At 32.0% G+C, this 22,365-nt stretch overlaps 1 long non-coding RNA gene across 2 annotated transcripts; it reads right to left on the bottom strand.

The window, feature by feature from the left end:
• Positions 1–1,573: 1,573 nt before the first annotated feature.
• LOC116611779 lies at positions 1,574–17,488 on the bottom strand. Of its 2 annotated transcripts, none has more exons than XR_007314214.1 (4): positions 17,329–17,488; positions 13,986–14,115; positions 2,195–5,537; positions 1,574–1,624 (listed from the first exon to the last, which is right to left on the bottom strand). It is a non-coding gene; the product is annotated as an uncharacterized LOC116611779 (long non-coding RNA). The 2 variants fall into 2 exon arrangements; XR_007314215.1 differs by lacking the exon at positions 1,574–1,624 and adding an exon at positions 1,813–1,846.
• Positions 17,489–22,365: the final 4,877 nt, after the last annotated feature.

The raw sequence follows: 22,365 nt of genomic DNA on the forward strand, positions 1-22,365 counted from the left end.
TCCCCTCAATAAAAGTTCCATTCATGTACATTTGTAAAGCTACATTCTGACAAGCTTTGTTCTTGCGAAGAACAATGGATGAAACAGGATTTCAAAGATGGATTTTTTTAGTGTCAGACACAATTTTAGATAAGATGCAATGCTGAAGATTTAATGTACCGTTTTAAGTGGTGATTTTCCATCCCCATGGGAATTAATATCTACAAATATACATTCAGTAATGCATTATATTTTGGTGTTTTGAGAAACCCTGGATCTAACTATTCCAATGAAATAAATCTAAACATCTAAAATAAATGTAATGGGCAAGAGACTTGGAAAGAAAATCCTAAAAAGAAAATACAAGTGAAAGTAATAAATGAAAATTTCTAATTTAAAAATCAAATCTGTTCATTAATTTATTTTTGGTGTAGAGGGGAAATAGCAAAGAGCATCAATTGCATCAAGAAAATATAATAACAATAATGTGATAATTATATTCAGTACTTTTCTAAAATATCCCCTTTCCCATTATCTTTAGGTTGATAGAAAACTGTTTTCTTTACAGATTTATTATTTAAAAAGCAAAAGTGTGTTTTTAGTTTTATATTATATAAGTATCTTGTTCTAAAAAAACCTATGAGTGTGTACTGCTGAATCACATAGTAATGAACTAGTCATTTGCGCCCCCTCCCTTATGGTCCCGCAGAAGTCAGGGGTTAATGTGGGGTTTTAGACCACTTTTTAACCAAAATATGTCAAGAGGGGTGGTGGTATTGACTGTTTTTTACTTTTAACTTGGAAACAGGCTTTTATTAAAGTTTAATCCCCCACCCTTCCCTGGGATCATGGGTGTGGGGGTATCAAATGACTAGTGAATAAGAACATCCTACTGTTCTCTTCAAGACATGATTTTTAATTCTCATGTCTTCCAGTCTTTAGCATTCATCTTGGCCCTCAGGTAGTTCCTGGTTCATAAAAGAGTGAAAACAATTATTTACTATTTCTTTCAAAACAATCTTTTTATCAAGCCATTTATAATCTAAACTAATTTTCCACAACTATTTGAAAAAAAAAATAAACACATGAGATGCAAGATGCAGACAATAACAACAATACATATTGAAAATAGTTTTTTTTTATCCTCGGTAAGTAAAATTTCTCTTGTAAGTTGAAAAAGCTGCTGTATCTTCTAAGGATATGTATCTTCTTAGGACTAAGAGCACAGGATATAAAGACAAGAACGGTCTTCTTTAGCAGTATTTGACAAATGCAACACGATATTGGTTAGCCTTTATGAAATATCTCAACACAATCAATCTGCCCTGAAGAAGTCTTATTAAAGACCAATTCCAGTTTTTGTTGTATTGTATTTTATTCAACACAATCAAGAATATAGATAAAACGAAGAATGTCAAAACAAAACCTGTTATGCTCAAATAATTTGATTACTAAGTTAAGTACTCGCATTCTCAAAGCATACAAAAAGGACAACAAAAAGCCTAATAACTGTCATATCCTCAATAGACAATACAAATCGTCGTCCGAAACTCACCTTGCATTGTTTTTTTTTTTGTTTTTTGGTCGCTTTCTTGTGGTTCTGTTCGCTTTTTAATGTGAACTGTTACTTGCTTAAATTTACTATCTAAAACCAGATAAATCTTGGCGTGAATGAATGTTAGTAGATCTCCTCTAGTTGACTTTACCCTTAAGTCACAAAATTTGAGACAAAATAAATAATCATCGCATAATCGACAAGAACTTTTTCCCTTGCTCCGTGCTTGTATTTAGTCGCAATTTCGGGGCCGAGTGGGGCCTGGGAGTCGCGCGGCTGACTGGCTGGCTGGCGAGTGACACCACAGGGTACCTGCGCGATGACCACAAAAACCAAGTCGCATACCTATACCATATTTCTATGCCTATGGGGCTACGCGCGCGGCCTGCGGCCGCGCTTGGCTCCGCTATTATAATCATCATAATTTTTTTCTTTCTTTTATATACGGTATAGGTATATGTAACAAGTTTGACAATGTCATTTTCACTGTCGACTGAGCAGTATCCGGCTGAAGCGACGTTAGAGAATTGATATAAGAAGAAGTAAAAGCAATTTCAAGCCTTGTACAAATAAGATACCCTTTTAAGGCCAATGTACAGGCTTGGCATCTTGATGCGAGAAATATAATAGCGTTCACTGATATACAGGAGTAATGCTTACCTTATGTAATGAGCGATTTTGAGATGACAATTGGTTCTAGCAAGACGCAACGCAAAACACAGGGCCGCCTGACAATGAAATTCTGTCAAGATAATGAGATAAATAACTGGCAGATCTCAAAACAAAAGAAATACTGTGGAATATTCAAAGAAACCATCGGCGATGCTAGAAGACAAAGAACAAGGACGAAAACAACACAAAACAATAACAATAAAATATCAAAACATTAAAAACTCTGTTTGAATTTCATTTAGATACATTTAAAGTAGAGTGTAACCGCGCGCGCATAGGGTGGAGCCCCAAACCATGAGACTGATTTCTCAACTCCCACTTGCATTTCAGTCGTGTGTGCTGCTTTATAGCTAACAGAGATTTCCAAAGTACAGTACTCCACCGCTTGGTGACGTTTCTGTTCGGGACAGGATACTCTCACCTTGGTCGAGGCCAAGCTGGTCAATCAGACTGCAACGCGTAGATGTATTAACCAAAGGGGGCCCTAGATGGTAAGCCTATCTTCAGCAATACCTAGTCAAACAAGTCCAAGAAACAAAAGATGGCATTTAGTGATGGCTGGAGGCCTTCTTAATTCACCTGGCTATTGTCCAGCACTACTACCCCCAGCAATAGAATGGCCCACAGCAGTATCTCCTCACGATTCTTTCCACCAATAGTCAGTTTGGCTCAGCATTTCGTGAACAAGTGATCGCACTACATCTCCAGGACTAGTCGCTATTCGAGGCCAAGCTCTTCAATTTCCATACAGCCTTTTTCATTTCTTGTGTCCCTCCCCTGCAGGCGAGGTCCCCATATGTGGTGTACTATATTTTGTAGAACAAGGGGGAATAGGTGGCACCTGACTACTCCAAGCGTCGGTTAGCCGATAGAGCTTTAGTTCTGCTTGAAAACTTTTACCCAGTGAGTAGCTTCTGTTGTCATGCACTACTATCCCCAAAGATGGAATTATCTGCACCAGTATATCCTTGATTCTTTGCACCTATCGTCAGTTTGCTGGGAGAGCATGGTATTTCATGAACAAGTGGTTGCACTGAACTTTGGGGACTAGTCGTCGAAGCCCAGCTCTTCATTTTCCAAACAGCCGCTCCCACTTCTCATGTCTTTTGCTTTTCTGATTGCACTACATCTTCAGGACTAGTCGTTATTCGAAACCCAGCTCCTCAATTTCCATACAGCTGCCTCTACTTCTTGTGTACTGGTGTACTGGTGTACTGTACTGTATTTTTAGAAGGTCTTTTTTTGAAATTCCATTCCTTGGCTCGAGAGATAAAAAATACTGGAACGCAAATGGATATCATGCTCGATACTAATTTCAACCACCGAAACCGAATTAGGATTAGGATTACGGTTAGTGTTAGTGTTAGTGATTAGAGTAAAGGTGGTTGTATCTTAGCGAGCAGCTGCCACTGTTCACTAGCCGGGGCTGCCAGGTTTTACCCCAGCCCCGGTCAATTCCTGCGGCCCAGCCTACTACAGCAGTGGCCTATGCAGCAATTTGTCGAAGGCAGTTACAAGTTTTACCCAACTTTTACGACTATCAAGTCTTAACGGATAACTTATTGTTGTCTTTTTCTGTGCCGGGCCCCATCCACCTTTTCACAGCAGTTTGTTAGCCCAACTTTGTGCTGGCCCCAATGATAGCCCTCCCTAGATTGTAACAGGAAAATTAATGGACCTGAGGGACCTTCAGTCTCGAAATTCGTCACTGGCCTTCCAGGCAGAAGATAAGGTAATAGTAGATTGGATGCTTATGTTCACCAATACACAGTCAACGAGGACCTTAAAACCAATAGGTGACATTTTGCATTAGTTGACGGCCTTCTGTGTTGTCACACACTACCACACCCTGCGATGGAAGGATCTACACCAGTAACTCCTTACAATCTTTTAAACAAATCGTCAGTTTTATGTTCAAGCGCTGAATTTTGTGAGCGCACCCTTGTGTTCCCTTGTTCACCCTTGTGCTCCCATGTTTACCCATGTGCTCCCTTGTTCACCCAAGTGCGGCCTTGTTCTCCCATGTTGACCCTTATGCTACCCTTGAGTTCCCTTGTGCTCCCTCGTTCACCCTTGCGCTTCCTCGTTCACCCTTGTTTACCCTCGTGCTCCCATGTTCATCCATGAGCTCCCTTGTTCACTATTGTTAACTCTTGTGCTCTCTTGTTAACTCTTGTGCTCTCTTGTTAACTCTTGTGCTCTCTTGTTAACCCTTGTGCTCTCTTGTTAACCCTTGTGCTCTCTTGTTAACCCTTGTGCTCTCTTGTTAACCCTTGTGCTCTCTTGTTAACCCTTGTGCTCTCTTGTTAACCCTTGTGCTCTCTTGTTAACCCTTGTGCTCTCTTGTTAACCCTTGTGCTCTCTTGTTAACCCTTGTGCTCTCTTGTTAACCCTTGTGCTCTCTTGTTTACCCTTGTGCTCTCTTGTTTACCCTTGTGCTCTCTTGTTTACCCTTGTGCTCTCTTGTTTACCCTTGTGCTCTCTTGTTTACCCTTGTGCTCTCTTGTTTACTCTTGTGCTCTCTTGTTTACCCTTGTGCTCTCTTGTTTACCCTTGTGCTCTCTTGTTTACCCTTGTGCTCTCTTGTTTACCCTTGTGCTCTTTTGTTTACCCTTGTGCTCTCTTTTTTACCCTTGTGCTCTCTTTTTTACCCTTGTGCTCTCTTTTTTACCCTTGTGCTCTCTTTTTTACCCTTGTGCTCTCTTTTTTACCCTTGTGCTCTCTTTTTTATTTCTTGTGCTCTCTTTTTACCCTTGTGCTCTCTTTTTTACCCTTGTGCTCTCTTTTTTACCCTTGTGCTCTCTTTTTTACCCTTGTGCTCTCTTTTTTACCCTTGTGCTCTCTTTTTTACCCTTGTGCTCTCTTTTTTACCCTTGTGCTCTCTTGTTTACCCTTGTGCTCTCTTGTTTACCCTTGTGCTCTCTTGTTTACCCTTGTGCTCTCTTGTTTACCCTTGTGCTCTCTTGTTTACCCTTGTGCTCCCTTGTTAACCCTTGTGCTCCCTTGTTAACCCTTGCGCTCCCTCGTTCACCCTTGTGCTCCAATGTTCACCCATGAGCTTCCTTGTTCACCCTTGTTTACCCTTGCGCTCCCTTGCTCACCTCTGCGCTCCCTTGCTCACCCTTGTGCTCCCATGTCATCCTTGTGCTACCATGTTTACCCTTACGCTACCCATGTTCACCCTTGTGCTTCCTTGTTCACCCTTGTGCTTCCTTGTTCACCTTTGCGCTCCAATGTTCACCCTTGTGCTCCCTTGTTCACCTTTGCGCTCACTTGTTTATCCTTGTGCTCCCATGTTCACCCTTGTGCTCCTTTGTTTACTCTTGTGCACCTAAGAACTCAAGCAAAACTCAAGAACACAAGCAAAAACTCGAGCACTCACTCAAGCATTCAAACAATTAGGAACATTACCCTTGCGCACCCATTTCCAGTTTTTTAACCTTGGGTACCCTTGTGCACCCCCCCCCCATTCTCAACCTTGATTAATCAAAATTGTGTTCCCTTGCTTCCTTGTTGACGAGGATTTAAAAAACTAAAACAATTTGTCATAAATTGTATTATCTGTACGGTATTATCGCAACAACATTTGAAGAATGTTATCTGGTTGTAATTATTAAAGCAGTATAAGGTATGAAGATGTAACCAGCGAAACAGCAGACTTTATCCAGTTACTAAGCTAATTAACTTCAATCAGAATAATACTTCAAAAATTAACTTCAATCAAAATACTTTAAAATTCATTGCATCCTCCCTTTCCTTATTAAGAGAAAGATTGGCCCTTGCTATTGAACATTTGTTCAAGACATGAACAAGGTTGCAAAAATTGATTCAGCAAAACAGTGATCGAAATAATAATAATTACCACTTTTGCTACCATAAAAGACTAAAGCTCTTGCCTTTAGTATCGTAGGAGGGAAAAGGATAAAAATATAATATCAAAATTGCTGATGTATATGGATTATATTTATTGAAGAAAAGTGTCCTAGTCTCCAATAAGTCTTCTTTCTTCTTTGGGTTGCTAATTTTTCAGCCTTGAAATGAAAATGAACTTGTATTCTCGCCTTACACTAAGATTACTCTATTTTGTGGTAGGAGAAAAGGGATACTGATTAGACAATATATATATATACACTTAAAAATCTCCCACCAATCAGCATCTATATAAGATATATATATATATATATATATATATATATATATATATAGACACAGGCAGATGAGAGCTAAAAGCTAGCCATACCATTCAATGATTGGCTCTCAGAGTACATTGGATGAGACTAAACATCAAAGATACACTACTGGCCTAAGCCTATGACATGCCTTCTAAAATATCCAGAAGGTATCACTGCAGCTAAGGCGAAAGGAAAAGAAAAACAAATCAACAATTTTTTTATTTATCCATTTATTTTATAAATAAATGAATGAAATAGAATAAATAAAAAAATGAATAAAAGAATAAAAATTAAAATAAAACAAAATAAAAGAAACAAGTGCAATAAATAAATTCAATGAATCAATAAATCCAATAAATAAAACAAATAGATAAATAAATAAATCATCTTATTTCAATATATTAATTAGAGTGGTTTTCAAAATCCCGTGCACCAAAATGTAATTGTTAAAGTGTAGTAGCCAAGCCAAGCCAAAACAAAACAGAACAATGACATTACAGTGTATTAGTACTAAATAAAATAAATAGTAATTCATGGGTGTTTGAAAACCACTCTAATATTCCAAATAAATTCAATATTTATTTATATGTTCATTTATTTACTTCTATTTATTTATCTTAGTATTTTAATAACATATCTATTTCAGTTATTTATTGTAGCAATTTTATTCATTTATTTTAATTTTTTAAGTAATTCGTAATTTATTTTCTATTTATTTATTATATTTATGTATTTATTAATAATTTGCTTCCATTCGTTTATTCTGTTTATTGTATATTTTTATATATTCATTTATTTACCCTCGCAATTTTATTCCTTATTTATCCATCTATTCATTTACTTATTCATTTGCTTTATCATCTATTTATTCATTTATTTATTTACTTGTTTAATTATCTATTTATCTTCTTTGTTTGACTTTATGATTAGTATTTTATTATTCATTATTTATTTATTATTTATTAATTGATTATTAATTTATTTATTTATTATTTATTTACTTATTTACCTATTTAATTATTTATTTATTTGTTTAAATTTTTTTTATTTCGTTATTTTTTAATTTATTTATTTAGGTACTCATTTATAATATTAACGTATTCATTTTATTTTTTTATTCATTGATTTATATTTATTATTCACTTATTCATCAATTAATTAATTTTATTTATTTATTCAATTATTGTATAAATATTTAATTATTTATTCAATTATTTTGTCGCTATTTATCTATTCATTATTTTTTTATTCATTTATTTATTAAGATTATTTTTTAACCAGTTATTTTGTTTGTATATTTACTTATACATTTATTTTTTACTTATTTATCTAGTTATTTATTTCTTATTTGCTTATTCAATTATTTTATTTATCTACTTATTCAATTATTTTATTTATCTACTTATTCAATTATTGACTTATTCAATTATTGACTTATTCAATTATTGACTTATTCAATTATTTACTTAGTTACTTATTTCTTTAGTTACTAATTTACTTAGTTACTTATTTAGTTAGTTACTAATTTAGTTACCCATTTAGTTAGTTACTTATTTAGTTACTTAGTTACTTATTTAGTTAGTTTCTTATTTAGTTAGTTAATAATTTACGTAGTTACTTATTTAGTTACATAGTTACTTATTTAGTTACATAGTTACTTATTTAGTTACTTAGTTACTTATTTAGCTACTTATTTAGTTACTTAGTTACTTATTTAGTTACTTAGTTACTTATTTTGTTACTTAGTTACTAATTTACTTAGTTACTTATTTAGTTAGTTAGTTACTTATTTAGTTACTAATTTACTTAGTTACTTATTTAGTTACTTAGTTACTTATCTAGTTAGTTATTAATTTACTTAGTTACTTATTTAGTTACTTAGTTACTTATTTAGTTACTTAGTTACTTATTTAGTTACTTATTTAGTTACTTAGTTAGTTAGTCACTAATTTACTTAGTTATTTAGTTACTAATTTACTTAGTTACTTATTTAGTCACTTAGTTACTTATTTAGTTACTTAGTTACTTATTTACTTAGTTACTAATTTACTGAGTTACTTATTTAGTTAGTTTCTTATTTAGTTAGTTAATAATTTACTTAGTTACTTATTTAGTTACATAGTTACTTATTTAGTTACTTAGTTACTTATTTAGTTATTTAGTTACTTAGTTACTTATTTACTTAGTTACTAATTTACTTAGTTACTTATTTAGTTACTTAGGTATTTAGTTACTTAGTTACTTAGTTACTTATTTACTTAGTTACTAATTTACTGAGTTACTTATTTAGTTAGTTTCTTATTTAGTTAGTTAATAATTTACTTAGTTACTTATTTAGTTACATAGTTACTTATTTAGTTACTTAGTTACTTATTTAGTTACTTAGTTACTTATTTAGTTACTTAGTTACTTATTTAGTTACTTAGTTACTTATTTAGTTACTTAGTTACTTATTTAGTTACTTAGTAATATATTTAGTTACTTAGTTACTTATTTAGTTAGTTAATAATTTACTTAGTTACTTATTTAGTTACATAGTTACTTATTTAGTTATTTATTTAGTTACTTATTTAGTTACTTAGTTACTTATTTAGCTACTTATTTAGTTACTTATTTAGTTACTTAGTTACTTATTTTGTTACTTAGTTACTCATTTACATAGTTACTTATTTAGTTAGTTACTTATCTAGTTAGTTATTAATTTACTTACTTACTTATTTAGTTACTTAGTTACTTATGTAGTTAGTTATAAATTTACTTAGTTACTTATTTAGTTACTTAGTTACTTATTTAGTTACTTAGTTACTTATTTAGTTACTTATTAAGTTACTTAGTTATTTAGTTACTTAGTTACTTATTTACTTAGTTACTAATTTACTTAGTTACTTATTTAGTTACTTAGTTACTCTTATTTAGTTACATCGTTACGTATATAGTTACTTCGTTACGTATATTTACTTACTTATTTAGTCAGTTACTTATTTAGTCACTTAGTTACTTATTTAGTCACTTAGTTACTTATTTAGTTACTTAGTTACTTATTTAGTTAGTTACTAATTTACTTAGTTACTTATTTAGTTACTTAATTACTTATTTAGTTACTTCGTTTCGTATATAGTTACTTAGTAACTTATTTAGTTACTTAGTTACATATTTAGTTACTTAGTTACTTAGTCACTAATTTACTTAGTTACTAATTTACTTAGTTATTAATTTACTTATTTAGTTACTTAGTTACTTATTTAGTTACTTCGTTTCGTATATAGTTACTTAGTTACTTATTTAGTTACTTAGTTAGTTATTTAGTTACTTAGTTACTAATTTACTTAGTTACTTATTTAGTTAGTTAGTTACTTATTTAGTTACTAATTTACTTAGTTACTTATTTAGTTACTTAGTTACTTATCTAGTTAGTTATTAATTTACTTAGTTACTTATTTAGTTACTTAGTTACTTATTTAGTTACTTAGTTACTTATTTAGTTACTTAGTTACTTATTTAGTTATTTAGTTACTTAGTTACTTATTTACTTAGTTACTAATTTACTTAGTTACTTATTTAGTTACTTAGGTATTTAGTTACTTAGTTACTTAGTTACTTATTTACTTAGTTACTAATTTACTGAGTTACTTATTTAGTTAGTTTCTTATTTAGTTAGTTAATAATTTACTTAGTTACTTATTTAGTTACATAGTTACTCATTTAGTTACTTAGTTACTTATTTAGTTACTTAGTTACTTATTTAGTTACTTAGTTACTTATTTAGTTACTTAGTAATATATTTAGTTACTTAGTAACTTATTTAGTTAGTTAATAATTTACTTAGTTACTTATTTAGTTACATAGTTACTTATTTAGTTATTTATTTAGTTACTTATTTAGTTACTTAGTTACTTATTTAGCTACTTATTTAGTTACTTATTTAGTTACTTAGTTACTTATTTTGTTACTTAGTTACTCATTTACATAGTTACTTATTTAGTTAGTTACTTATCTAGTTAGTTATTAATTTACTTAGTTACTTATTTAGTTACTTAGTTACTTATGTAGTTAGTTATAAATTTACTTAGTTACTTATTTAGTTACTTAGTTACTTATTTAGTTACTTAGTTACTTAGTCACTAATTTACTTAGTTATTAATTTACTTAGTTAATTATATAGTTACTTAGTTACTTATTTAGTTACTACTTTACTCAGTTACTTATTCAATTACTTATTTAGTTACTTAGTTCCTTATTCAGTTACTTAGTTACTTATTGAGTTACTTAGTTACTTATTTAGTTACTTAGTTACTTATTTAGTTACTTAGTTACTTATTTAGTTACTTAGTTACTTATTTAGTTACTTAGTTACTTATTTAGTTACTTAGTTACTTAATTAGTTACTTAGTTACTTATTTAGTTACTTAGTTACTTATTTACTTAGTTACTAATTTACTTAGTTACTTATTTAGTTACTTAGTTACTTATTTAGTTACATCGTTACGTATATAGTTACTTCGTTACGTATAGTTACTTATTTAGTCAGTTACTTATTTAGTCACTTAGTTACTTATTTAGTCACTTAGTTACTTATTTAGTCACTTAGTTACTTATTTAGTTAGTTACTAATTTACTTAGTTACTTATTTAGTTACTTAATTACTTATTTAGTTACTTCGTTTCGTATATAGTTACTAAGTTAGTTAATTAGTTACTTATTTAGTTACTTAGTTACTTAGTCACTAATTTACTTAGTTACTAATTTACTTAGTTACTTATTTAGTTAGTTACTACTTTACTTAGTTACTTATTTAGTTACTTAGTTACTTATTTAGTTACTTAGTTAGTTACTTAGTTATTTAGTTACTTAGTTACTTATTTACTTAGTTACTTATTTACTTAGTTACTTATTTAGTTACTTAGTTACTTATTTAGTTACATCGTTACATATATAGTTACTTCGTTACGTATAGTTACTTACTTACTTATTTAGTCAGTTACTTATTTAGTTACTTAGTTACTTATTTAGTCACTTAGTTACCTATTTAGTTACTTAGTTACTTATTTAGTTAGTTACTAATTTTCGTAGTTACTTATTTAGTTACTTAATTACTTATTTAGTTACTTCGTTTCGTATATAGTTACTTAGTTACTTATTTAGTTACTTAGTTACTTAGTCACTAATTTACTTAGTTACTAATTTACTTAGTTACTTATTTAGTTAGTTACTAATTTACTTAGTTATTAATTTACTTATTTAGTTATTAATTTACTTATTTAGTTATTAATTTACTTATTTAGTTACTTAGTTACTTATTTAGTTACTTCTTTTTGTATATAGTTACTTAGTTACTTATTTAGTTACTTAGTTACTTAGTCACTAATTTACTTAGTTACTAATTTACTTAGTTATTTAGTTACTAATTTACTTAGTTACTAATTTACTTTGTTACTAATTTACTTAGCTACTTATTTAGTTACTTAGTTACTTATTTAGTTACTTAGTCACTAATTTACTTAGTTACTAATTTACTTAGTTATTTAGTTACTAATTTACTTAGTTACTTATTTAGTTACTTAGTTACTTATTTAGTTAGTTACTTATTTAGTTAGTTACTAATTTACTTAGCTACTTATTTAGTTACTTAGTTACTTATTTAGTCACTTAGTTACTTATTTAGTCACTTAGTTACTTACTTAGTCACTTAGTTACTTATTTACTTTTTTAGTTAGTTACTAATTTACTTAGTTACTTATTTAGTTACTTAATTACTTATTTAGTTACTTAGTTACTTATTTAGTTGGTTACTAATTTACTTAGTTACTTATTTTGTTACTTAGTTACTTATTTAGTCACTTAGTTACTTATTTAGTCACTTAGTTACTTATTTAGTTAATTAGTTACTTATTTAGTTACTTAGTTACTTATTTAGTTAGTTACTAATTTACTTAGTTACTTATTTTTTAGTTACTTATTTACTTAGTTACTTATTTAGCTACTTAGTTACTTATTTAGTTCGTTAGTTACTTATTTAGTCACCTAGTTACTTATTTAGTTAGTTACTAATTTACTTAGTTACTTATTTAGTTACTCATTTAGTTAGTTACTTAGTTTCTTAGTTACTTATTCATTTATTCAATTTCTTTTCACTATTTATTCCTTTGTTTATTCAATTATTAATTTACTATTAATTATCTAGTTATTTTTATATTTATCTATTGATCTATTTACTTATTTATTCTTATTTATTAATTTATGCAGTTATTCATGAATATATTCAATTATTCATATATTTATTTACTAATTCATTTCTTTTATTTAAATATTTACGTTTATTAATAAATAAATAAGTGAAAATTAAATAATATATTTATTATTTATTGATCTATTGATTAATTAATTGATTAATATCAAATTTTATTAATTTATTTAAAGCTATTAAATTTATTTATCCATTTATTTATTTGATTTGATTAATTCATCCAATTTATTTCTTGTTGTTTGTTTCTTTATTTTGTTTTATTTTATTTTTATTTTTTATTCATTTTTGACTCATTTTATTTATCCATTTTATTTATTTAAATAAATGAATAAATAAATTGTTGATTTGTTTTTGTTTTTCCTTTCGCCTTTGCTCTAGTGAAACCTTCTAGATATTTGAGGAGGCACATCTGGTAAAGGTCAGTAGTTATCTTTGAAGTTTAATCTTATTCAAGATACTTTACAAGAGTCCATCATTGAATGCTTGGCTTGCTCTAAACTCCAATCTGCCCGTGTGGTTATATATATATATATATATATATATATATATATATATATATATATATATATATACCTTAAACACCCACTCTCCAATTAGCATTTATAGCATCAATAGAAATTGACTCACTTTTTGGTGGTCAAGGGGGCACCCTGCTGATTTAAAGACGTAGCAATCAAAAGACACATTTTTTGTAGCTCAAAGTAGTCTGCAAACTTTTTTGATGACAAGTTCTTATCCCTTTGCATTTACATGCTGTCAACAGGTTTTGTTCCATGATCAATAAGTCTGGTAAAGCCAATATTGTGACTTTTTTAGTCTCTTCCTTTCTTCTATGTTAAAGGCTGCTAGACCTGTCTTTTATGGAACCAAAACATGGTGCTGTTTTTTTGCCTTTTAATACTGACTGATCCTCTTGATCACCAAAAGTCACCAAATTGACATTCTTTTGAATTGATGTGTGGTCAATGTATTGTCCCAGGCAATTTGCTGACAAACAAATAGGCCTTCGGATGCAAGAATGTAATGTTTAACTTTTTAAAGTGCAAACTTATATTTTTAGAGCGACTATGGAAAGGGCTTTCACTTTCTGGCCCGCGGACTACTTTTTTAATTCATAGAGTCAGTAAGAAGTCGATTATTAGAAGTAAGGTGCTATTTACCTATTATCGAAAGGTTTGCAATATAGTTTCTTTCTGGGGTCAAAACATATTGAGTCTGGGGTTTTACAGCAATAACTAACAGAAATTATGTCAACTTTGTTGGGATCATAATTCAACCAAGATGATAAAAAAAATTTAATTTATTATAGCCATTCCCTCAAATCAATTACAACTCTATACAATAACCTTAGTATAAACTTTACCTGCCCTGGAGGAGTACAAGCTTTGCAAGGGAGTCACCACCTCTGAGCTGGGTAACAAGCTATGTATTTCACGTTCTACAGCACTTGTTAAGAGAATTCCATGTGAGATGTAACGAGCCACAGTCACTTCCTGAAAAAGATATTGGAGGTCAACTGGAGGTCTGCCCCTCGAAAAAAACTCACACACACAGAAATTCATGTGTATACACTCTTTTATAAGAATGCCTATTTTTTTTTAGTTAAGGCTGAGCCGTTCTCATTTTTTGAGTATTTCAAGGCTGAAAACTATGGTGGTCCACAGGTGTCAAATATCACCAAATCAAATAGCAAAACACAATTAAAAATTGAAAAACACATTTGCAAAAGTTAAAAACACATTTACAAATTGAAAAGACATTTACAAAATGTGCAAAATGTGAAATTGTTAATGTGTTTTAGGTTGTAAAAAAATAGTCAATGATAATCTCTTACAGTTATACTCAAACAAGTGCGGTTGAAAGCTTTTGTTAAAGGCAAGATTTTATATTCTTCATTGTTGGGAGCGAATTCTGAAAATAAGCATGGCTGACTGTGTTTCCTGGCCAACTTAGAATTTATTTATCTATGCAAAGTACCGACTTTTGCTAAGTCAAGATGGCTAGAAATGGTAAATGCGAGTTGACAAAGATAGAAATAATATATCTGTAGGGAGAAGTGCACCCTCGATATACTTATTTAGTTAGGAAAGAAATACTTCAATAGGCTGTATAATACATATATCTTGGTGTTTGGAAAAAAACGGAAACTACCTTTTTATTCCTACAAGTCTGTTTTGTGGTTGCCCACTCATCAAGGGGTTTATTAAGAATAATCATTACCATCGCTTACCTAATTTACAAAAATAAAGTCACAAAATTTGAATGGCTTAATTGTTGGGTAACAGGGCTTTGTTTCTGAGGCAGCATGAAACACTAGCTCGTTGCGCTTGTTGAATGTTGACAGCTTGGGTTGGCAAATGATTATGAGTTTTTCTTTTAGACAGAGATTGCATTATTTACTGTAGCTGTTGTATAATACCTGTATCGAGTATCATAACCTCCAATCGCAAGTGTCAAGTTGCGATGGAAATTCTACTCTAGAGTATTACGAGTATCGAGTTAGAGTATCGACTCACAGAATATTCATAGACTTAATGTGTGAGCCATTGTCTATAGTCTGTGCTTGGGCTGATTCGGACTGTGAGGTTATTTAGTAAAAATATTTTCACCATAGAAAAAGGGAAAAAAGTTCTACCTTTTGGCTTTACATCCATGCTGACATTAGAGGCAACACAAGAAACATTGCGAAGGATAGAATAGTGTTGAAGAAGTGAAGCAAATGACTCTGAAGAAACAAAGCGACAGAGTTAAGAATAGAAGCGACAGACTTTGGAGCAGCTGATAGACAACTACATGTAGTGCGCGACTAGCCAGCAAGACAATAAAAATGTCGCCACAATGGTTTTCGGTGAACATAAAATACGATTATACGAAGGAATAACTAAATATGATAATACAGAATCCAGTAGAGATCTATGATTTAATCACAAGAGGCTACTTTTATAGAATCGAAACTTTTCCAAGGAGTGTTCTGAGCGAAGATTTGTTTGTTTACAAACTGTATATAAAGCGAAATGCAACATAAAAATAGACAACAAAAAGTTCCACTAAATATAAAACTTGCCAGCTGATACAATAATAAAGACTAAACTTTCTACGTGTGTATTGTGAAACTCACGGGGGAAAACCCCGGGCCTGGAATGTGTTTTGATAGATTCGTACATTGTCATGTCATGTCCTGTCGCAGTGACACATCATTTTTCACTTCTCTGTTTCAACAAAATGCAGTATCCTTTTTACACATAAAAGACACAAAAATAAATATAGAAGGGAGAGTGCATGAGTGCTTTACAACGAGAAGTGTTTTATGCTGTTAGGCTATTAACAGCTCAAGATATTTCAAGTTATATTCTGTTCCTTTTCAGAAGTGAGTTCAATTATATTTCCAATAAGAGTTGATGTGTCTACTAAGAAGATTAATTGCTTTTTTTAGATTTCTCATATTTGAGTCATCATCCTAAAACATAGGTGCTTGCTAAATTGGTGAGCGTCACAAATTCTGTGAGTGCCAATGGCTTCATGCCTCATTAAAAGTGCCAGTGTGGATTGTCACGTGTTTCGTTTTTAATTATGAAATATATTTCCAGCAAAAATTTCAAGTCAAAGAGGAATATTTACATTGTTGATCTTGTTCCACATTATATAAATTGTGTAGACTACAACTATTCTCACAAGATTGTTCTTTTACTGAGAAAAATCAAAGTAAATACAAACCCTACGCTAAACGTATTCTTGTCCAGTCGAACCTATTCTCCTCTGCTCAGAACCCATTCTCGTCCATTTGGAAAAATAGAAAAGAAAACTTGTTTCATTTTAGCTAAAATACCACAGACAATAATCTCTGATAAATGTAGTTTGCAAAAGTTCCATTTAATTCTAATTAAAGCTTCATTTGGCTTCGCACCAAGCGATTCAAAACTGACATTACGTGCACATGTTATCTGCACAGGAAAACCTGCAATTGCTCTAATCGTTCGAGTGGCCTAGAAAAGGTGCCATGACCGAGGCTCAAACAATGAAAGCTAGTATGAAACCGAGGCTGGAACAAAGGCCAGACAGCACCCTGGGACACCAACAACAGAATGGCAGATTTGCTGAGCGATTTTCATCAAGATCGATTTTCCTCACGTAGTGCAAACTAACATTATTTCTTGTACGTTATTTTACGGTGTGTAAGATAAAAATTCCTAAGCTAAGCGAAATAATAAACATTCGTATAAAAAAGCTTTAGAAAACATGTTTTTTCGACTCGATGTGTCACTTGTTCTTCGTAGTTTACAAAATATTTGACATTATTTTCATGTGGACGAGAATAGGTCCCGGACCAGAATACTGTATTTCACCCGATTTTGCAATATTTCTGTCCAAGTTGGGTTGACAGCTATGTTTTGGGCTGCCGTAGGAAAAGTTCTTATGGATGTTATTAAATTTCTGTGACATTGCACCAGCTATTGAATATAGGATACCAGTAACGATAAAATACAGAATTACACAGATGATAAATATAACAATTCTATTTTAAGTCGCTAATGAACTGGATTCATCATTTTACGGCCTACTATCAGAGGGCTTCGGAATGTTCTTAAAATTGGGCGAAATCTTAGACTGAACGTCCTTATTAAAAGATTTTTACAAAAAAAAAGAGTGTATCGTAAATGATGCTTGTAGAGTTGAGTAATTAAAGATACAAAAGGGACAAATCTTACCTTCAATCGTTGCGACTAGAGACGAAATCCCCCAAGAAAAAACGCGCCAAAAACTGTACTCCAAACGCTGCTGACTTATGGGTAGACCGAGACCCCCGCGGGCACAGGATGCCAGCCAGATATGGGTACCCAGCTATGTGGTCACCGCTGTCCAGGTAATCACAAGTTTGATTTCTAAACAAAATGGCGGACGAAAAGTTTCAATTATCTTGTCTCCTCCAGAAGATTTTGGTGGCACAAAGCTGTTAATTTTTCAGCAAGTGCAAGACATTGGCAGCAAATTTGTAAACAATTTAGAGATAAGTGCTCAAGAAGCAGTTTATATTTTGTTACTTCTGCGAATCACCGTGCGTAAGAAACATTTTGTAAACACCCCTCTACCTACCTGAAGACCGAGTAGGAATATTTCGAAAAAATATCGAAGAGCTGAAAGAAATTGACACGATTATCTATCATCAAAACCATCAAGCTTGGAGGCTGCAAGTAAGCTAAGCATAATTTAGATGTTAGCAGGTAAAAGTTCCATTACCCAAGGAATTCAATACACTCTTTTTTTTATAAGAACCTTTTTAATGTATAGATTTAGGCACTGCCTAAAAGCGGAGCCAGCATTGAACACCTTTTGTGTTGACTGATCGAGGTATTTTTGGGGGATCTAGGATCCTGCTCTTTACTGAGATTTATTTATTGTACCAACCAAATGGATCAAGGCCTTATTCAATAATTTAAATTATGCAGTACATCAAAGTTAACAATCACAATTCCTGGTGTGAATATGGTTGTCAAAGTTGTCAAGAGTCTAATGGTAAATTCTTATGTCCCATCATAGAAGTTCCATTATGAATATTTTTTTAATCAAAACAATACTCTGACAAGCTTTGCCCTTGTGCAGAAAATGTCATGGATGTAACAGCATTCCAAAGATTCAAAAAAATATATTTAGACTGTTTAGATGCCATACTGTAATTTTTATGTATCGATTTAGAAACGATTCTCTCCTTCATTGGACCGAATATTCAGAAAAATGCCCCGTGTCCAAAAGTATATCTCCTTTCATGCATTACATATTGGTGCACCCCCCTTTACCGTATAGTGGCCTTGTTGTTGGTGGCCTACTCCCAAATGAATGCAGTGAAGAAAAAACAAATTGATTTTGGAAGCAAATCCTAAAAAAAAACATCCAAGGCATCACTGCCAGTGCTAAAATGCTAACTTCTAATTTCAAACCAAACCCTTTCATTGATCTATGTTTGGGGTAGAGAGGAAGCAAAGAATATCAATTGACTAAAAAATAGTCGACGGGAGAGGAGATATAAAGTAAACTGTCTCAACTTGAAAGGTTTGGTGAAAAAAATATAACAGTAATGTAAATAATTTGATTGAGCATTCCTTGACATTTCCTCTTTCCCATTATCTTAACCCTTTCACCACCACAGGCCTCTAAAGAGGCCATGTCTATGCTATTCAAGCTATGTGAACAGAATTCTATTATTGAAAAAGAACAAGGTTGTTGCTAGTGTTATAAAGTTTGAGTATCTTGCCCTAAAAAACCCTTCTCCTTAATAAAAGTTCCATTAATGTACATTTGTAAAGCTACATTCTGACAAGCTTTGTCCTTGCGAAGAACAATGGATGAAACAGGATTTCAAAGATGGAATATAGTGTCATACACAATTTTAGATAAGATGCAATACTGAAGTTTTAATGTACCATTTTAAGTGGTGATTTTCCATCCCCATGGGAATTAATATCTACAAATATACATCCAGTAATGCATTATATTTTGGTGTTTTGAGAAACCCTGGATCTAACTATTCCAATGAAATAAATCTAAACCTCTAAAATAAATGTAATGGGAAAGAGACTTAGAAAGAAAATCCTAAAAAGAAAATAAGTGAGAGTACTAAATGAAAATTACTAATTTAAAAATCAAATCTGTTCATTGATTTATTTTTGGTGTAGAGGGGAAATAGCAAAGAGCATCAATTGCATAAAAATAGTCAACAGGGAGAAGAAAAAGGAAGAAATAAGACTCTTCTTTAAATGTTTGAAAAGAAAATATAATAACAATAATGTGATAATTATATTCAGTACTTTTCTAAAATATCCCCTTTCCCATTATCTTTAGGTTGATAGAAAACTGTTTTCTTTACAGATTTATTATTTAAAAAGCAAAAGTTTGTTTTTAGTTTTATATTATATAAGTATCTTGTTCTAAAAAAACCTATTGAGTGTGTATTGCTGAATCACATAGTAATGCCCTAGTCATTTGCGCCCCCTCCCTTATAGTCCCGCAGAAGTCAGGGGTTAATGTGGGGTTTTAACCAGAATATGTCAAGAGGGGTGGTGGTATTGACTGTTTTTGACTCTTAACTTGGAAACAGGCTTTTATTAAAGTTTAATCCCCCACCCTTCCCTGGGATCATGGGTGTGGGGGTATCAAATGACTAGTGAATAAGAACATCCTACTGTTCTCTTCAAGACATGGTTTTTAATTCGCATGTCTTCCAGTCTTTAGCATTCATCTTGGCCCTAAGGTAGTTCCTGGTTCATAAAAGAGTGAAAACAATTATTTATTATTTCTTTCAAAACAATCTTTTCATCAAGCCATTTATAATCTTACTAATTTTCCACAACTATTTGAAAAAAATAAAGACATGAGATGCAAGATGCAGACAATACATATTGAAAATAGGGGTTGATTTTTTTATCCTCGGTAAGGAAAATTTCACTTGTAAGTTGATAAAGTTGCTGTATCTTCTAAGGATATGTATCTTCTTAGGACTAAAAGCACAGGATATAAAGACACGAACGGTCTTCTTTAGCAGTATTCGACAAATGCAACACGATATTGGTTAGCCTTTATGAAATATCTCAACACAATCAATCTGCCCTGAAGAAGTCTTATTAAAGACGAAGATTTGGCAGAGTCGAATTCCAGTTTTTGGTGTATTGTATTTTATTCAACACAATAAAAATATAGATAAAACGAAGAATATCAAAACAAAAGCTGTTATGCTAAAATAATTTGATTACTAAGTTAAGTACTCGCATTCTCAAAGCATACAAAACTGTCATATCCTCAATAGACAATACAAATCGTCGTCCGAAACTCACCTTGCATTGTTTTTTTTTGTCGCTTTCTTGTGGTTGTGTTCGATTTTTAATGTGAACTGTTACTTGCTTAAATTTACTAGCTAAAACCAGATAAATCTTGGCGTGAATGAATGTTAGTAGATCTCCTCTAGTTGACTTTATCCTTTTAAGGCACAAAATTTGAGGCAAAATAAATAATCATCGCATAATCGACAAGAACTTTTTCCCTTGCTCCGTGCTTGTATTTAGTCGCCATTTCGGGGCCGGGTGGGGCCTGGGAGTCGCGCGGCTGATCTGACTGGCTGACGGCTGGCTGGCGAGTGATACCACAGGGTACCCGCGCGATGACCACAAAAACCAAGTCGCATACCTATACCACATTTCTATGCCTATGGAGCTACGCGCGCGGCCTGCGGCCGCGCTTGGCTCCGCTAAAATGCTGAATAAATTGTGCTCGCATTGAACATTTTTTGTGTTGACTGATTGTCCCCAATCGATGGACTCAGGAGAGCCTCCTATTCTTTGAAGAATGTTTAACTATGCAGTTGGCGGTTTAAACTTCATCCTCTCTATATGATTATATACCTGTTTAGCCTTAAATTTTCCTATTTCGTATCTCTCATTACCTAACCGTAACAAACGTGCTGCTGGTTTAGACTGTCCTACCAAGCCAGGATTATCTATCAACTTATCTTTCCATACTTTTGGAATAGCGTTACATAAAGATAACCAGTTAAAATACCTGTATCTGGGACACCTTTCTTTAAACATATCTGCCACTCAAAACGACCCACCTCATTGCATAAATCTCTTACTGTGCGGATGCCACATTCATAAAAGGATCTAAAGAAAACAGACTTCCCCCCAATTTTATTATGCTTGTTATTCCACAGCACTTCATCCTCTAAATCCGAATCATTTATTGGGTTTGAAAACAGGCCCATATTCCAAACACTTCCTTATAATAACCGGATATATCGTCCGGAAGACGCTTTATATCAAAATTGTCGCGTATAGTTCCCACACCTTCAATTATTTTTAAAAGGTATCTTGGTAAAACCTTATATGTTCTCTCCTCCTCATTTGACAACTTTAAAGCAAAAGTAACACGACTAGCTCTAATTGATTCAACGAAATCAGGAGCTCTCAAGCCACCATCATATTCACCTATAATTGTTGTGTATTTCACTTTGGGTTTTTTCGCTTTCAATATAAAGTCTTTCAGGGCTGTATCCACCTGCTTAATAAAATCTCCCCTAACACTTAATTTGGAGCACACATAATACAATTTAGAAAGCGCTAAACTTTTCAACACATGGATTCTTCCATAGAGTGTTTATGTCCGCAACTTCCAAACTTCTTACACGGAATTAAATCTCTCAAAATTGCGCTTAAAGTTATTTTCATCATACAGTCTCTCATTATATGAAAAATAAATCCCTAAAATTGTAATACCTTTTTGGTGAATATCTACCCACTTTACGCCTTGCCTTTTCCTATCTTTATTTTTTGCGCCCAGCCATCCTGCTTCAGATTTTGTTAGATTTATTTTAAGCGACGAATAAGATTTAAAAATCCTTAGAAGCTCTAACAATTTCTAAATAATTCATATCTTTCAAAAATAAAATCGTCATTTTTATTTCAGACTTTCCGATTTTCAGGCCTTTTACCTCCGGAGATGACCTAACCATAATTGCTAATACCTCCAACACTAAGATAAATAAATACGGTGACACTGGATCTCCCTGTTTTGTTCCTATGCCTAGCTGGAAGAAGGTAGTAGCATGACCGTTATTCAAAATGGAGCTAACGTTATCTGTTAAAAGAACTTGAATCCACCTAATAAAATTCTCGCCAAAACCAAACTGTCTCAAGGTTGCATAGATAAAAGAGTGTTCTATAGAATCAAAAGCCTTTTCAAAATCGGCTGCAAACATTATG

This window comes from Nematostella vectensis, chromosome 11 (genome assembly GCF_932526225.1).
Source record: "Nematostella vectensis chromosome 11, jaNemVect1.1, whole genome shotgun sequence".
Lineage (NCBI taxonomy): Eukaryota > Metazoa > Cnidaria > Anthozoa > Actiniaria > Edwardsiidae > Nematostella > Nematostella vectensis.